This window comes from Pristis pectinata, chromosome 40, assembly GCF_009764475.1.
Source record: "Pristis pectinata isolate sPriPec2 chromosome 40, sPriPec2.1.pri, whole genome shotgun sequence".
In the NCBI taxonomy this organism is placed as follows: domain Eukaryota; kingdom Metazoa; phylum Chordata; class Chondrichthyes; order Rhinopristiformes; family Pristidae; genus Pristis; species Pristis pectinata.
In genome coordinates this window covers 4,491,578-4,506,203 of record NC_067443.1, presented here as the reverse complement: position 1 = coordinate 4,506,203, position 14,626 = coordinate 4,491,578, and the positions used below count along the sequence as shown (strand labels likewise).

General features: G+C 42.5%; 1 protein-coding gene across 1 annotated transcript in view; it reads left to right on the top strand.

The window, feature by feature from the left end:
- Positions 1-14,626, top strand: part of pi4kb (phosphatidylinositol 4-kinase, catalytic, beta) — a 599,336-nt gene that overhangs the window by 351,932 nt on the left and 232,778 nt on the right. The gene's annotated exons all lie outside the window — the stretch shown is intronic.

Genomic DNA, 14,626 nt, shown 5'->3' with positions numbered 1-14,626 from the left:
ATATATATTAGCTAAAGTATAAATTTAAACTCTAGTTAATAAATCATATTTCCTGTTGGTTATTACATTCCATCAGTAACACGTGATAATTTTACATAGAAATAATAGTTGCAAAAAAATTAAACAGCAATTTTACTACTCATATACTGCCCTCCTGAATTGTTCAGCCTCTCAACCAGTAAGATTTTTCTAACCTACTTTATACAGTGGAAATGCATTTCAAAACATAAAGTACACAGTATACAATCACTTGCTCAGAGGCAAAGTGTCTTAACTCAATTCCAGAGTGCCACAATTTAAGTACACTGGTTGCAACAAAATCACTTCTGCTCTACAGGGTTAAACTTTCACATTTGTAATGCAGATATTCATTTGAACTATCCAAATCTGCTATATAAAAGTGTTGCTTCCATTGTACTTTTGTCATCCAAGGAAAAATAATTGGAGCAGTCAGAAAGAATGATTCTATATTTTGACAGTTTGGGTACATTTTTGAACATCCCTTCTGCTTGACCATACAATTAGTGTTCATCATCTCTCTAAAACAAACTGCAGAGGTAGTTCATAAAGAGCCATTTAAAACTTTTTTAATGAAATAGAACTTGCAGCAAAAGCTCAGTCTACTTTTTATAATTAAATGTCCAACAAAATAAATCCTGCTATAATAAACAATATTTCTTCTGCAACATCAGATAAGCAATACCATGAGAAAGCCAAAAGCCTTTATGCTGACAATATCAAGTCAGCCCAAGTGCTAGAAGAAACAGCAACTGTACAGCAAAGCAAGCCCATTTACATTGGGGGAAAATATGCCCACAAAAACTAAAGCGACATCTGCCGACAAAAGCAGGCTAATTTCTCCAGACGTATTCAGTTAGTGGAGGATAGTTGCAAACAAAGTGCATAGGATTAACCACAGAGCAGTCTTGACTGACAGGGAAATGCTCTCATCTTCAACATCAGTGGGAATATCATTTCTGCCATATAACAGTTCAATGTACCTGCTGTTACAAGGCATCTCTCAAACCCAGCACCAGCAATGCTAGGAAGATTCACTTTCATAACCAATTAAATCTACTTACATCGAGCATTAAAGAAATTAGAAAGCAATTAAAATTTTTTAAAAAGACAGTGCAACAAATGCATTTGCAGGTCCCAACATGCACCAAAACAAATATGAGTCAAGCCACCATTTTGGAAAACAAAATGGTGGCCATGAAATAAATTCAAAACTATCTTCTTGATAGGTTTATATATTTGCATATTAATTTTCTTTTAAAGAGCACAACAAATGGAAAGCTCAAGGAATTCAAAACTTTATGGTTACTCCACACATGACTAAGAATGTTCAGCAGAAATTTTCTCCCATCCAAACACATTGAAGGTGGTTTCCTGCTCCAACAATAGATAATCTCCACGTCTCAACTAAATGCCATTTTGTGCAACTTTCACATCCTGCTTTAAACTTCCCACTTTCCCCTGCATAGAACAGAATGTGGTAAACCTTGCAGTCATTTTATAAACTCCCTTGAAATAACAGTCCTGAAGCAAACAAATTGCTCAAATCCACTCTGCAAACGAAGGACTTTATTATTCCAAGCTTTGCGCCAGAAATCCATCAAGACACTTGTCTTGAACCATCACCAGCAATTTTTGGAGGGTTAAGAGTTTCTGACAATGGCATGCACTTTTGTGGGAAAAAGTGCCATGCTAAGGGGAAGAAAAACAATTTCCTGGGATTGCGATGCTGAATGTTTACATCCGGCGATCAGCGGCTGGAAATTGACCACTCCTGTAGGTGAAATCCAACCAATACAGCAGAGGCCGTTCAGCCCATCGCACCCCCGTGCTGGCTCTCAGAAAGACCAATCCAAATGAGCAGCGCTCCCCATCCCATTTCTCCCATCTCGCAAATGCTTCCCAACCATTTTTTCCCCCAAAAATAACCACTTCCATACCAATTTCCTTACTGGCAAGAGTTTGCAACCCCTCATCCTGGAAAGAAAATCCCAAATCCACAAGTAAAAAAAAAGAAATGAATCACAGGACTTGATAAAACAAAAAAAAGGTTACTTGACCATTATGAATGCAATAACAAAATTCTATTGAAAATACTGTAAACATTACACGCTTAAGAACATTGTGAAAGACACAAGTGCACCACGTTTTCTGAAACAATAAAAACGCAGATTTTTTTTGGAGGGGGGAAAAGCAAAAAAAACACATGCACGCAGATATTGTCCAGAAGAATTTTGAAGAAAAAGGGAAAATGCATTTACCTGGAAGTTTTGCCTGCCTTATAAGAAAAGGAAGAAAAGTGCTTGCAGGTCAATATAAATGGAGGTGCCCGCAGTCAGCCATGTTTAGAGAGGAAAAAAAATGTTTGCCAAGAGGGAGGGAGTTCAAATGGAAAATAAAACCTCAGGGAGGAAAATAGTCCCGGGGTTAAAATGGCGGGCCGGGCGCACGCTTTGAGGGGGGGGGGGCGTTAGAGGGGGAAAAAAACTAAATTATTTTTAAGTTTAGACGCCGCCGTTCGGTCGGGCTCCCCCGATTTACTGCGATCGCTGACAGAAAGCCCCGCCGCCCGTCAACCTTTAACCGTCTTTTTTTATTTTTAAAAACCCGCCGGCTCCAAGATGGCGGCGGCGCGGTTCTCCGCCTCCTTCACCGACGACAACAACAGAGAGAGAAAAAAACCCTCTCTCCATGCCCGGCCAACACCACCCACAGGCTCCTCCCGTCGAATTAAACCAACGGCTGACAGAAACCCCCGACTTACCTCTTGTTTTTTTAAATCGTGAACGGGTGTGTGTGCGTTGGCGCGCTTTTTGGGGGGGGGGACGGTGGCCGAGGAGGGGGGGTGAAAAATAATACCCCCGCGTCGAACTATTTCTCCTCGTCTCCCGAAATTTCTGGAATTTTCTCTCGCTCTCTTCCCACGCCTTCGTTTTGCCCAAGGCGCCAGAACCCGACCGGACCCTCCTGCGCAGCCGCACAACGACCCCATCCACCACCCCCCCCCCTCTCCCCGCGCCCCCCCTCCCCAAACAAAAAAAGACCCGCCCCTTCTCCCGCCCCTTCACCACTTCCGGTCCCTTCCGCGCGGACTTGCACAGCAGGCTGACGTCACTTCCCGCCAGACCATAATACTGGAAGGGGTCTGGTTGCTGTGGAGTTGTTGTGTGAGTGTCTGATTTAATTCCTTATAACCCCCTCCCTTTTGCTTTTTGATACCAAGTTTCACCTTTTCTTAACCATCTGCATTGCCCCTCTTCCCACCCCTGAGTCAGAAGCACAGGAAGAGGCCACTCAGCCCATCTGCTCCTTGCCCTCCCATCAGGTGCCTCCCACCCCCCCATTTCATGGCAAACCCACCCCCATCATCCGGCCTTTCATTTCCCATTGGCTTTCCCCAACCTTCTCAAATGTACCTCAACCCTCCATCCGCTGCACTCTTTGGGCCAATGGGCATCTTCTGGTTTCCCAGCTGAAACGTCAAGTTATTTTCAGTGCAGGAAGGAAGTAGTGCTGTCCATGAAATGCACCCCAATTATCTGTCCATGTGCAATCCAGTCAGCTATGAATCTATTAATCTACTCATTGCTGATGAAAGAGGGGTGAAGAAGGACAGTTTTCTGGAATCCTCATGGGAATTGGCTTTCTCTGATCTCGGGTTATGCGATTTGATGGCATGAAGTAGTCATTTTAGTGCAAAGGATTTAATGGGGAAGAGTGATCATAATATGACAAAAAATCAAGTGCAATTTGTTGGCAATGTTGCTAAGTCTGAAATTTAGGCAGAAGCCACTTGTGTAAGAATGAGGGTTGAGTTAATGGAAGTAGTTTGTGACAAGAGATTAAAAATTATGATAACAGGTAATGGCAGTGTTAAAAATAATTCTATTAAACACAATGAATTTATGGTCTCTTAAGGAATTAAATTGTCCACGGAAGAATGTAATAGTGGCTATCTACAAAGGTTAAGGATAATATTTAATTAGAAATTTAGAATGTTGCCAGAAAGAGCGTTGAGCCGAGGGACTGGAAGGGTTTTGAAAACCATCAAAGGATGACCAAAGTGGAGGAAATAAAATGAAAGGAAGCAAACAATAAATGTAAAAATAGATTGTAGAAGCTTTTATAAGTGTGTAAGAAGAGAAAAAAAACCTGAAACTAAATATGGGTCCCTAAGATACAGAAGAAATTATAAAAGGGAATAACAACATGAGAGATGCACGAGATAAATATTGTTCATATACCTTCAAACTAGAAGTTACAAAGAATATATTGTATGTTCTGGGAACCAATAACCTTATGAAAGTGAAAATCTTAAGGTAATATTAATATTAAGAGATAATATAAGAAAAATGTATTAAACCTAGCACCAATAAATCCACTGGACCCAACAACCCATAACTAAGTATGGTAAAAGATTTTGGTTGCAGTCATGACAGAGGCGTTGGTTTGAGCTTTGCTTGACAGACCTATCTGAAAAGTTATTTTCATTGTCATGGGGTCAAGTAACCTACTTATGCGTATAAATTTTCTGTAGTTTCTGTTTGAGCTTTTTTGAGGATATAACTAGACTATAGATAAGGGGGAGAAGGTGGATGTAATACATATGGATTTTCAAAAGGCTTTCAATTAATTGGCATACAATAGTAGGTTGGTTTAGGGTCATGGCACTATATTTGTTCAGATATAGAATCTATCACAGCTATTTAGATTCTGTAACACTGATAAAAGACTCTGATTTTATAAAACGTGACTTATAAAATTCTGGTTAGGCCGCATCTGGAGTATTGTATTCAACTCTGGTCGTCCCCATTATAGGAAGGATGTGGATGCATTGGAGAGGGTACAGAAGAGGTTTATGCTGCCTGAATTAAAGGGCATGTGCTACAAGGACAGGTTGGACAAACTTGGGTTGTTTTCTCCGGGGTGGCTAAGGGGAGACCTGATAATAGTTTATAAAATTATGAGACATGGATAGAGTGGACAGCCTGTATCTTTTTCCCCCAGGGTCGAAAAGTCTAATTTCTAGAAGGTGCATTTAAGGTGAGGGGGGGAAGGTGGGGTATGTTTTTTTACACAGAGAGTGTTGGTGACAGGAATGTGTAGCCAGCGATGGTGCTGGAAGCAGATACAATAGAGGCATTTAAGAGGCTTTTATGAATATGCAGAGAATGGAGGGTTATGAACCATGTGTAGGCAGAAGGGATTAATTTAGTTAGACGTCATTAGCTTAATTAATTCAGCACAACATCGTGGGCTGAAGGGCCTGTTCTTGTGCTGCACTGTTCTATGTTCTAAAAGTGTCATATCAATGTCTGCTGGCGTTACAAAACTTAGAACTAGGGTGAACTGGGAATGAAGCAGAGAGTTGCAAGGGGATATGGACAAGATAAATAATGAGGCAAATATAGAGAATTGTGTTTTTAATTAGGAAGAATAGAAAATTTTATATTATCAGTAAATATTCCATTGCAGAAGGATTTGAGGGTCTATGTATGGGAATAACAACTAAAAGCTGAATGATTCTGAAGTTATTTATCCAATGAGCAAGAAAAATAAATGTAAGTTCTTGTTCATGATTGGTTGCAATTCTTGCCAATCAGAGCTGGGCCTGATTGTCATATTATGTTTTGGCTTATTTTAGCTCCACATTCTGTCGAAAACTGTCAGTAGGTTACCATTCAGTGCATCAATGATTAGGAGCCAGGAGTTACTGTCCGCAGACTCTTTTTAAAGATAGAATGAACTAACATACAGCATGTTGAGTCTGCTTACTTGGCATATAAAGTCTTTCTTAAAGAGATTCTTGGTGAACAGCAGCAGAGTTTATGTAAAAAGTGTGTCTGAATGATAGCAAACAGAGTTCACTAATTTGGAAAATGGAGACTGTTTTTAACAGAACCACCTGTTAAGAAGAGTGAATAATGTAAGAAAACACAGTCAATGGAGAATAGGTACAAATACATTCTGTAGAAATCTAGACACAATTAACGGGATTGATTGTGTTTGGAAGCTGGCCAGATGTTTATCAGTTTCCTTTGGTTATGGCCATTTAGATCATTAAAGACTATGCATCAGACACAACCACAAAACCTCTCAAATGGACCTCAGAATGAATTTATGGAATCAGAGAGAATTAGAGGAGAGGCCATTTGGTCTCATTGTGTCCATACCAGCGGAAGAAAAGCGACTTGTACACATCCCAATTCCCTGTTCTCAGCCTGTTTAAGGTGCATCAAGTGGTTATCCAGATTTTTTTTTACATTTTCTGTCTCCACCAGTCTTTTAGGCAGTACGTTCCAAACCCCTAAGACTACTTCTACTCCTTCAAATCCTTCCACCAATTGCCTTGAATTTAAGTTGTGGAGCTCTCTGCCAGGGGAATTGCCCTTTTTGCTCTGTCTCGGCCTTTCATCATTTTACACCTCTCTGCTAAACATCCTCTCCGTCATCCTTGTGAACCTCTCTCCTCACAACTATAATTCTCCGGTCTGAGCAACATCCTTGTAAATCTTACCTCTCGTATTATCATATATTCCCTGCAGTGCAATTGGAACTGTACACCCTGCTCCAGCTGTGGCTTAAATAATTTTTTGATATATCTAATTCCAGCATAGCCTCCTGTGCTCACTGAAGGCAGGTATCCATTTGCCTTCTTAACCACTGATTCAGTCTTTGCAATGACCTTCAGGGATCAGTAGATGTGCACTCCAAGGTCCTTTTGATCCTTTTCCATACCTAATCATTTGTGGTGTACATTCTCACTTTGTTTGCTCTTCCCAAATCCATAACCTCACTCTTCTCCATTTGCCACTTTTTTCCACCTGGCCAGTCGATTACTAAGGTAGCACATCACTCTCATTCAACCCTTTGTTCTTCACACTTCCTAATACAGGTAGTTCTGCTATAATGCGGATTGGATACCTGTCCTGAGCCCGGCACATAGATGCAATCACAAGGAAAATGCGCCAGCGTCCTAACTTCCTTAGAAGGTTAAGGAGGTTTGGCTTGTCACCGAACACTCTAACAAACTTCCACAGATGTACTGTTGAAAATATCCTGACTACTTGTCTCATGGTCTGGTGTGAAAATTCAAATACGCAGGAACGCAAGAAGCTGCAGAGAGTAGTGGACTCAGCTCAATACATCACGGGTAAATCCCTCCCCACCATTGGTAGTATCTACAGGAGGCGCTGCCTCAAGAAGGCAGCGTCCTTCGTCAAAGATCCCCCACCATCCGGACCGTGCTATCTTCTCGCAGCTCCCATCGGGCAGGAGGTACAGAAGCCTGAAGTCCCACACCACCAGGTTCAGGAACAGCTACTTCCCTTAAACCATTCGGTTCTTGAACCAGCCGGCACAACCGTAATGACTACCTCAGTAATAACAACACTATGACCACTTTGCACGACAATTGACCTTGTTTTGTTGTAATTGTGTTACATATTTTTGAATACTTTATCTTTTTCTTGTGAATGTTGTGTCTCTAATGTTATGTGCCTGTGATGCTGCTGCAAGTAAGTTTTTCATTGCACCTGTGTATACGTGTACTTGTGCATTCGACAATAAACTCCACTTTTGACTGTATAATGCGATTAATGAATTCGGAAACACTATACGTATAACATAAGCTGAATTAGTTATAACGAGATTTCGTTTGGCAACTAGAGAACCACTTAAGAGTTACTTTGGAAATTGACAAGCAAAAAAAACAGCTGCCTTGGGAATAAAAACGGTCTTAGGGGCAAAAAACCTGTTTACATATAACCTCCCCACAAGTAATCAGACACCACTGTCTCTAAAGAACACAGGCTGCTATTTTCACTGCGGGAAGCCATTGGAAATTGACAAGCAACAGCTTCTATTGATACTTTATTAATTAATTAAACATATAGTCTTTCATATTTTTAGCTTGCAGTAACAAAATTAACTTAGAGCTATTAAAAACACCTTTGTTTTTGAAAATCCTGTGGGAAAAATGACTTTGTTATTGCCAGTCTGAAACTCCCAAAGTCCCTAACCCTCTTTTTTTTCCCATTGGCACAATAGTTTTTATAACTGTTTTCTATAGCGTGATGTTTCTTAGGAAAGCAACTATTGTGTTATAGCAGGACTACCCATACAGTCTTTGTGTCTTGCAGTATGAAGACAGATGCAAAATATTTATCTAATTTCTCTGCCATATCTGTATTCTCTATTATAATTTCTCCTGCTTCTGCTTCTAAGGGGCCCACATTTTCTCTTGTAACCGTCATTTTACATACCTGTGGATGGCCTTATGATCTGTTCCTGCGGATTTCTACCTTCTCCCTTCTCCCTCTGAAACAACTTTCTGGTCTTTCCCTCAGTGTCAGTAAAACAACAGAACTGGTCATTGACTACAGTAAGGGAGGCAGTGCACATGCTCCTGTTTACATCAACGATACTGAGGTCGAGAGAGTTGAGTGCTTGCAGTTCCTTGAGGTGAACATCACCAATAGCCTGTCCTGGTCCAACCTTGTAGACGCCATGGCCAAGAAAGCTTACCAGCACCTCTACTTCCTCAGGAGGTCTAAGAAATTTGGCATGTCACTAACTTTTATCGATGAACCATCGAAAGCATCCTATCTGGATGCCTCAGGGGTTGGTATGGCAACTGCTCTGCCCGAGACGACAAGAAACTGCAGAGAGTTGTGGACACAGCTCAGCACATCACGGAAACCAGTCTCCCTTCCACTGCCTCGGTAAAGCAGCCAACGTAATGAAAGACCCCACCCACCCTGAACATTCTCTCTACTCCCCCCTCCCATCGGGCAGAAGATACAAAAGCCTGAAAGCACGTACCACCAGGCTCAGGGACAGCTTCTATCCTGCTGTTATAAGATTATTGAACAGTCCCCTAGTATGATAAGATGGACTTTTGACTTCACAATTTACCTTCTTATGCCTTGTACCTTATTGTCTGCCTGCACTGCACTTTCTCTGTAACTGTAGCACTTTATTCTGCACTCTGTTATTTTCCCTTGTTCTATCTCAGTGCACTGATGTGATGAAATGATCTGTATGGATAGCATGCAAAACAGTCTTTCACTGTACCTCAGTACATGTGACAATAATTTACCAATTTATTTTGACGGTTTCCATAATTCTCCTAGTTTTTGGTTTTGACATGTCCCTTCTTTTAATAGCATAATACCATCCATGTTCTAGTTTATTGTTGTCATAGGGTATAAATGCCATGAAATTTAACTTTTTGCAGCAGCAGCACAGTACATTACAAGACAAGAACAAACAAAAGTTAACATAAATTAACATAAATTATACATAACTTTCTTAATCTCTCAGGGGAACCACAAATGGTTCATCTTTCTTGGGGACGTATTTCTCAATAAAACTTATTTTTTTAGTGAGAATTAAGAAATATTTTAAAAATATTTGTCATTATTTATTGACAAACAAGTCTTTCACTCTAATTTCCCAATCTACCTCAGTTAATTTGTCTCCCATATTTAACTTTATTTAAATTTGGAACTCCAGTTTCGTAATTAGATATGTCATTACTGAACTCAAAGTAAAAGTCTGTAGGACGCTTTCTTACGGTGTGATTTCTCATTAACCCTGTCTGATTGCACGGGAAGTGGTCAGAAAAATCCTGTTCCCTTTTAACTCCCAAGCTATTTTAATTCCCCTCCCCATTCCCATCGGACCTGTCTGCCCTCGGCCTCCTCCACTGCCAGGGTGAGGCCAAATGCAGACTAAAGGAACAGCATCTCATCCTCCGCTTTGGTAGTCTGCGTGAACATTGAATCCCCCAATTTCTGGTAACCTGCTCCCCCCCACCTTTGTTCCTTTCTCTCTCCTTCTGCTTTGCCCTGATTCTCTCACATAAACCCTGCTTTCCATTTCCACCCACCCCCTAGCCCCCAGCCCCCACCCCCTAGCCCCAGCCCCTAGCCCCCAGCCCCCACCCCCTAGCCCCAGCCCCTAGCCCCCAGCCCCCACCCCCTAGCCCCAGCCCCCGCCCCCACCCCCTAGCCCCTTTCCACCCATTTCCCCTCCTCCACCCACTCCGTCTGCCCATCACTCCTCCCACTGGGTCCCCTCCCTACCTCCCTTATGTGGTTCCATGCTCCGCCTTCCTTTCCAATCATCTGCAGCTACTTGTTGCCTCCACCTATCACCTCCCAGCCTTTGTCACGATTCCCACTCCCCCATCTGCCTATCACCCCTCCTCACCTGGATCCACCTATCGCCTGCCTGCTCTTGCTCCACCCCGCTTTATACTGGGTATCTCCCCTCTTTCAATCCAGATGAAGGATCTTGACCTGAAACATTGACTGTCCATTTCCCTCCACAGATGCTGCCCGACCCACTGAGTTCCTCCAGCAGCTTGTTCCTTGCTCCTGTTCCCTCGTTGGTACCACACTGTATTCTTCCAAGAAACTGTTATAGAGTCATAGAGTTGTGCAGCACAGAAACAGACCCTTTGGCCCACCACATCTATGCTGACCTCTTCGTCTATCTACAGTAATCCTATATGCTCACATTGGGACCATATCCTTCTATGCCTTGCCTATTTAAGTGTCTGTCCAAATACTAAGAGGTAGTAATGTAGTAATCCTATCTGATTCCACTACCTCCTCTGGCAGAACATTCCAGATATCAACCACTTTCTGTGCAAAACAACTTTCACCTCAAATCCCCTCACCAACTTCTATTGGTGCACGATAGAAAGCATCCTATCTGGATGCATCACGGCTTGGTACGGCAACTGCTCTGCCCAGGACCGCAAGAAACTGCAGAGAGTTGTGGACACGGCCCAGCATGTCACGGACACCAGCATCCCCTCCTTGGACTCTTGTCTTTACCTCTCGCTGCCTTGGTGAAGCAGCCAGCATAATCAAAGACCCCACCCACCCGGGTCATTCTCTCTTCTCTCCTCTTCCATCGGGTAGAAGATACAGGAGCCTGAGGGCACGTACCACCAGACTTAAGGACAGCTTCTACCCCACTGTGATAAGACTCCTGAATGGTTCCCTTATACGATAAGATGGACTCTGACCTCACGATCTAGCTTGTTGTGACCTTGCACCTTATTGCACTGCACTTTCTCTGTAGCTGTGACACTTTGTACTGTTATTGTTTTTACCTGTACTACCTCAATGCACTCTGTACTAACTCAATGTAACTGCACTGTGTAATGAATTGATTTGTACAATCGGTGTGTAAGACAAGTTTTTCACTGTACCTCGGTACAAGTGACAATAATAAACCAATACCAATACCAAATCCCCTTTAAAACTCCTTCCTCTCACCTTAAACTTATGCCCTCTTGTTTTTGATACCCCTACCAATGGGAAACCCCTGGCATACAAGCCTATGAATTCAGACTAAGTCCTGATGGTGAATCTGATCTACTGTAATCCACTTCATGATTCAAAGGGCCTGTGATGGCCCTGAGATTTTTACTTAACATATGCCGTAGCACACAAAGAGGCCATTTGGTCCAACTGCTCTGTGCTAGTACTTGTATTGTGAGCCTCCTCCTGCCCCAGTCAGAGATAATCCCTTCTCCCTTGTGAGTTTATCCAGCTCCATTCACACTGTGGTAATTGGTTTTGGTTTGTTTTTGTCACGTGCACCAAGCTTTTGTTTGTGTGCCACCCAGACAGATCATTCCATGCATTGAGGTAGTAAAAAGGAAAACAGATTGCAGAATATAGTGTTACAGTTACAGAGAAATTGCAGTGCAGGTAGACAAATAAGGTGCAAGGGACACAAAGAGGTAGAATGAGAGATTAAGAGTTCATCTTTAGAACATGAGGTCCATTCAAGAGCCTGATAACAGCGGGATAGAAGCTGGTCTTGAGCCTGGTGGTGTGTGTTTTCAGGCTTTTGTATCTTCTGCCCAATGGGAGGGGGGGGGGAGAAGAAACAATGACTGGGGTGGGAGGGGTCCTTTCTCCCCACTCTGAGCAGAAGAATCAATATTGGCTGAATGATGTGCAGGAGCAAAGGGACCTAGGTTTCGACATCAATAAATCATTGAAGGTGGCAGTGGACATAGAGATCTATTATTAAAGCAGGTGGGATCCAGAGCTTGTGGATGAAGTACAGAATAAAAAAATAAGATGGAATTTATATTGAAGCTTTTATACAACATTGGGTAGGCCACAACTGGAGAATCATGTTCAGTTCTGGTCACACCACTTTGGAAAGATGATAACTGGAATGATTGAAGGATTTCAGCTGGGAGGTTAGATTGGGAGAGCTAGGGTTGTTCTCAGAGTACAACCCTAGGGGAGATTTGGAGTGGACGTGATCATGATGGGCTTGGCTCAGGTCAACTGAGAGAAGCTGAGCGGATGGTTCAAGGACCAGGAGACAGATACCGAAAGAGAGATAGTGATGGAGGTTGGGGCTCTCAAAGATCAGTTGGGCACTTGAAGGAAAATAAATTGCAGAACAATGGGGTAAGACTGGGGAAATGGCTCTCACTGGAGTCAGCACACATTAATAGGCTGAAATGTCCTCCTGTGTCCCATCAATTGTGAATTTCTGAAGAGGTTTCCCTTGAATTTCCCATTAAGCATCTTTTACTGACAGCTGCTAGTTTTGCTGTCATTCGCTTGTAAACGAGTCTTTGTTGCCAGTGCAGAATGTCAGTAGATTGTGCACACCCCTGCATATTCATTTCCAGTAGACAGACTTCCGCCTGTATATAGCAATGACGGCCAGTGACAAATCTCTCCCTTGTTGGCATCTCAGAATTAAGTCGTGGCTCCGCCTTCTATCAGGACACTGTTCATCTTCTAATAGGTTAATCCTTGTGGTACTGCTGGAATGCTCGCAAATCTTCCTGCCCCCTCTACAGTGCCTCAATATCCTCACAATACGGCTTATGATTATGGCTCATCACATACTTCCATCCAGTCCATCTTCACGGTGCTTTGCATCAGGAAGGCTAACAGTATCAAAGATGCCTGACACCCTGGCCATTCCCTTTTCTCTCTTTGACCTTCTGGGAGAAGATACAGGAGCTTGAAAACCTGGATCAGGCTCAAGAACAGCTTCTTCCCCACTGCTGTCAGACTTTTGAACTGTTTAGGCGGAACTTCTTCACTCAGAGAGTGGTGGGAGTGTGGAATGAGCTGCCATCTGACATGGTAAATGGGGGCTCACTGTTAAGTTTTAAGAATAAATTGGATAGATACATGGATGGGAGCGGCCTGGAGGGTTATGGACTGAGTGCAGGTCAATGGGACTAGCGGAATAAAGTTTCGGCTCAGACTAGAAGGGCCAAATGGCCTGTTTTCTGTGCTGTAGTGTTCTATGGTTCTAATTACCTCTCTCATATCCCCTTCCCGGTGGTGCTGCTATGTTCTCAAACCCTCAATTCTACCTCTTCTGTTATTGTCACTTTGGCATTTCTTTTCTCACCACTTCAGTTTGTACTACTATACTTTGCATTATTCCGTTGTTTTAGCGCACATCACAGTATTTATTGTGGTATTTATTATTACCATGCATATTTTACTCTGTGAGTGCCCTGGTGTACATGACAATAAACTCATCTGAATCTATTGCACGTCCACCAGTGTATCTTGTTGCTATTTCTGGTCAGTCTTGCTTTTGTGGATCGAATTACAATGCATATTTCTGACATCATCGCCTTCAGACTGTGTTGTCCCTGGCCATCTTCCTCCTATGAGAGAGTCCGGATTTATATCTTAAATTTCTTTTTAAGATTGCAACCTTGTTTCTTCCAGAAATGGGGTTTGTGTTTGTTGGAGGCAGAATGAGTGTGCCTCTCGAGTTTGCTATTCTCATCTATTGGCACTGTCACATTTACTTAGTTCGCAGTCTTCCTTGGTGTTTGGCTTGATTTACGGCTAAGCTCTGGTGCTTGTGGGGGAAGTGTTCAATGTCAATGTACATTTCCAAAAAGAGGGCGTTTAACATTGAAGGAGGAGTTGAAGTTAGGATTATGGTAGAATCAGAAACAGAATCAGATTTATTATCACTGACATGACATGAAATTTGTTGTTTTGCGGCAGCAGTACAGTGTAAAGACAGAAACATCTATAAATTAGAAAAATAAATAAATAGTGCACAAAAGGATCCTTTCAATGTGAGAGGAAGGTTAGGGGTTAAGGAGAGGAGCTGGAGGTTGTAGGTTCAGATGTTCAGGATCTAAAGGATGAGATAATAACTTTTGGTAGTTATGGTTCAAAGTTCGGAACTTAAGTGCAAGACTTGGGACATGTAGAAATTGGGGCTGGGACCAACTCCTATCACAAAAAGAACAGGAACTTTTGCTTTTGGAAATTCACGCCTGAGATGGGAGCACTGTGGTCTGGGAGCTATGAGGTCAAAGGTTTGAGGCCAAATTTAGAGACGCAAGGCTAAACATTCAGAGAAGTAAACATAGAAACTGCAAAGCTGTGGACACAGTTCAGCACATCACATCACAGAAACTAGCCTCCCCTCCATGGACTCTGTCTACACTTCTCACTGCCTTGGTAAAGCATCTGGCATAGTCAGAGACCCCACCCACCCCGCACATTCTCTCTTCTCCCCCCTCCCATCAGGCAGAAGATAAAAAAGCCTGAAAGCATGTACCACCAGG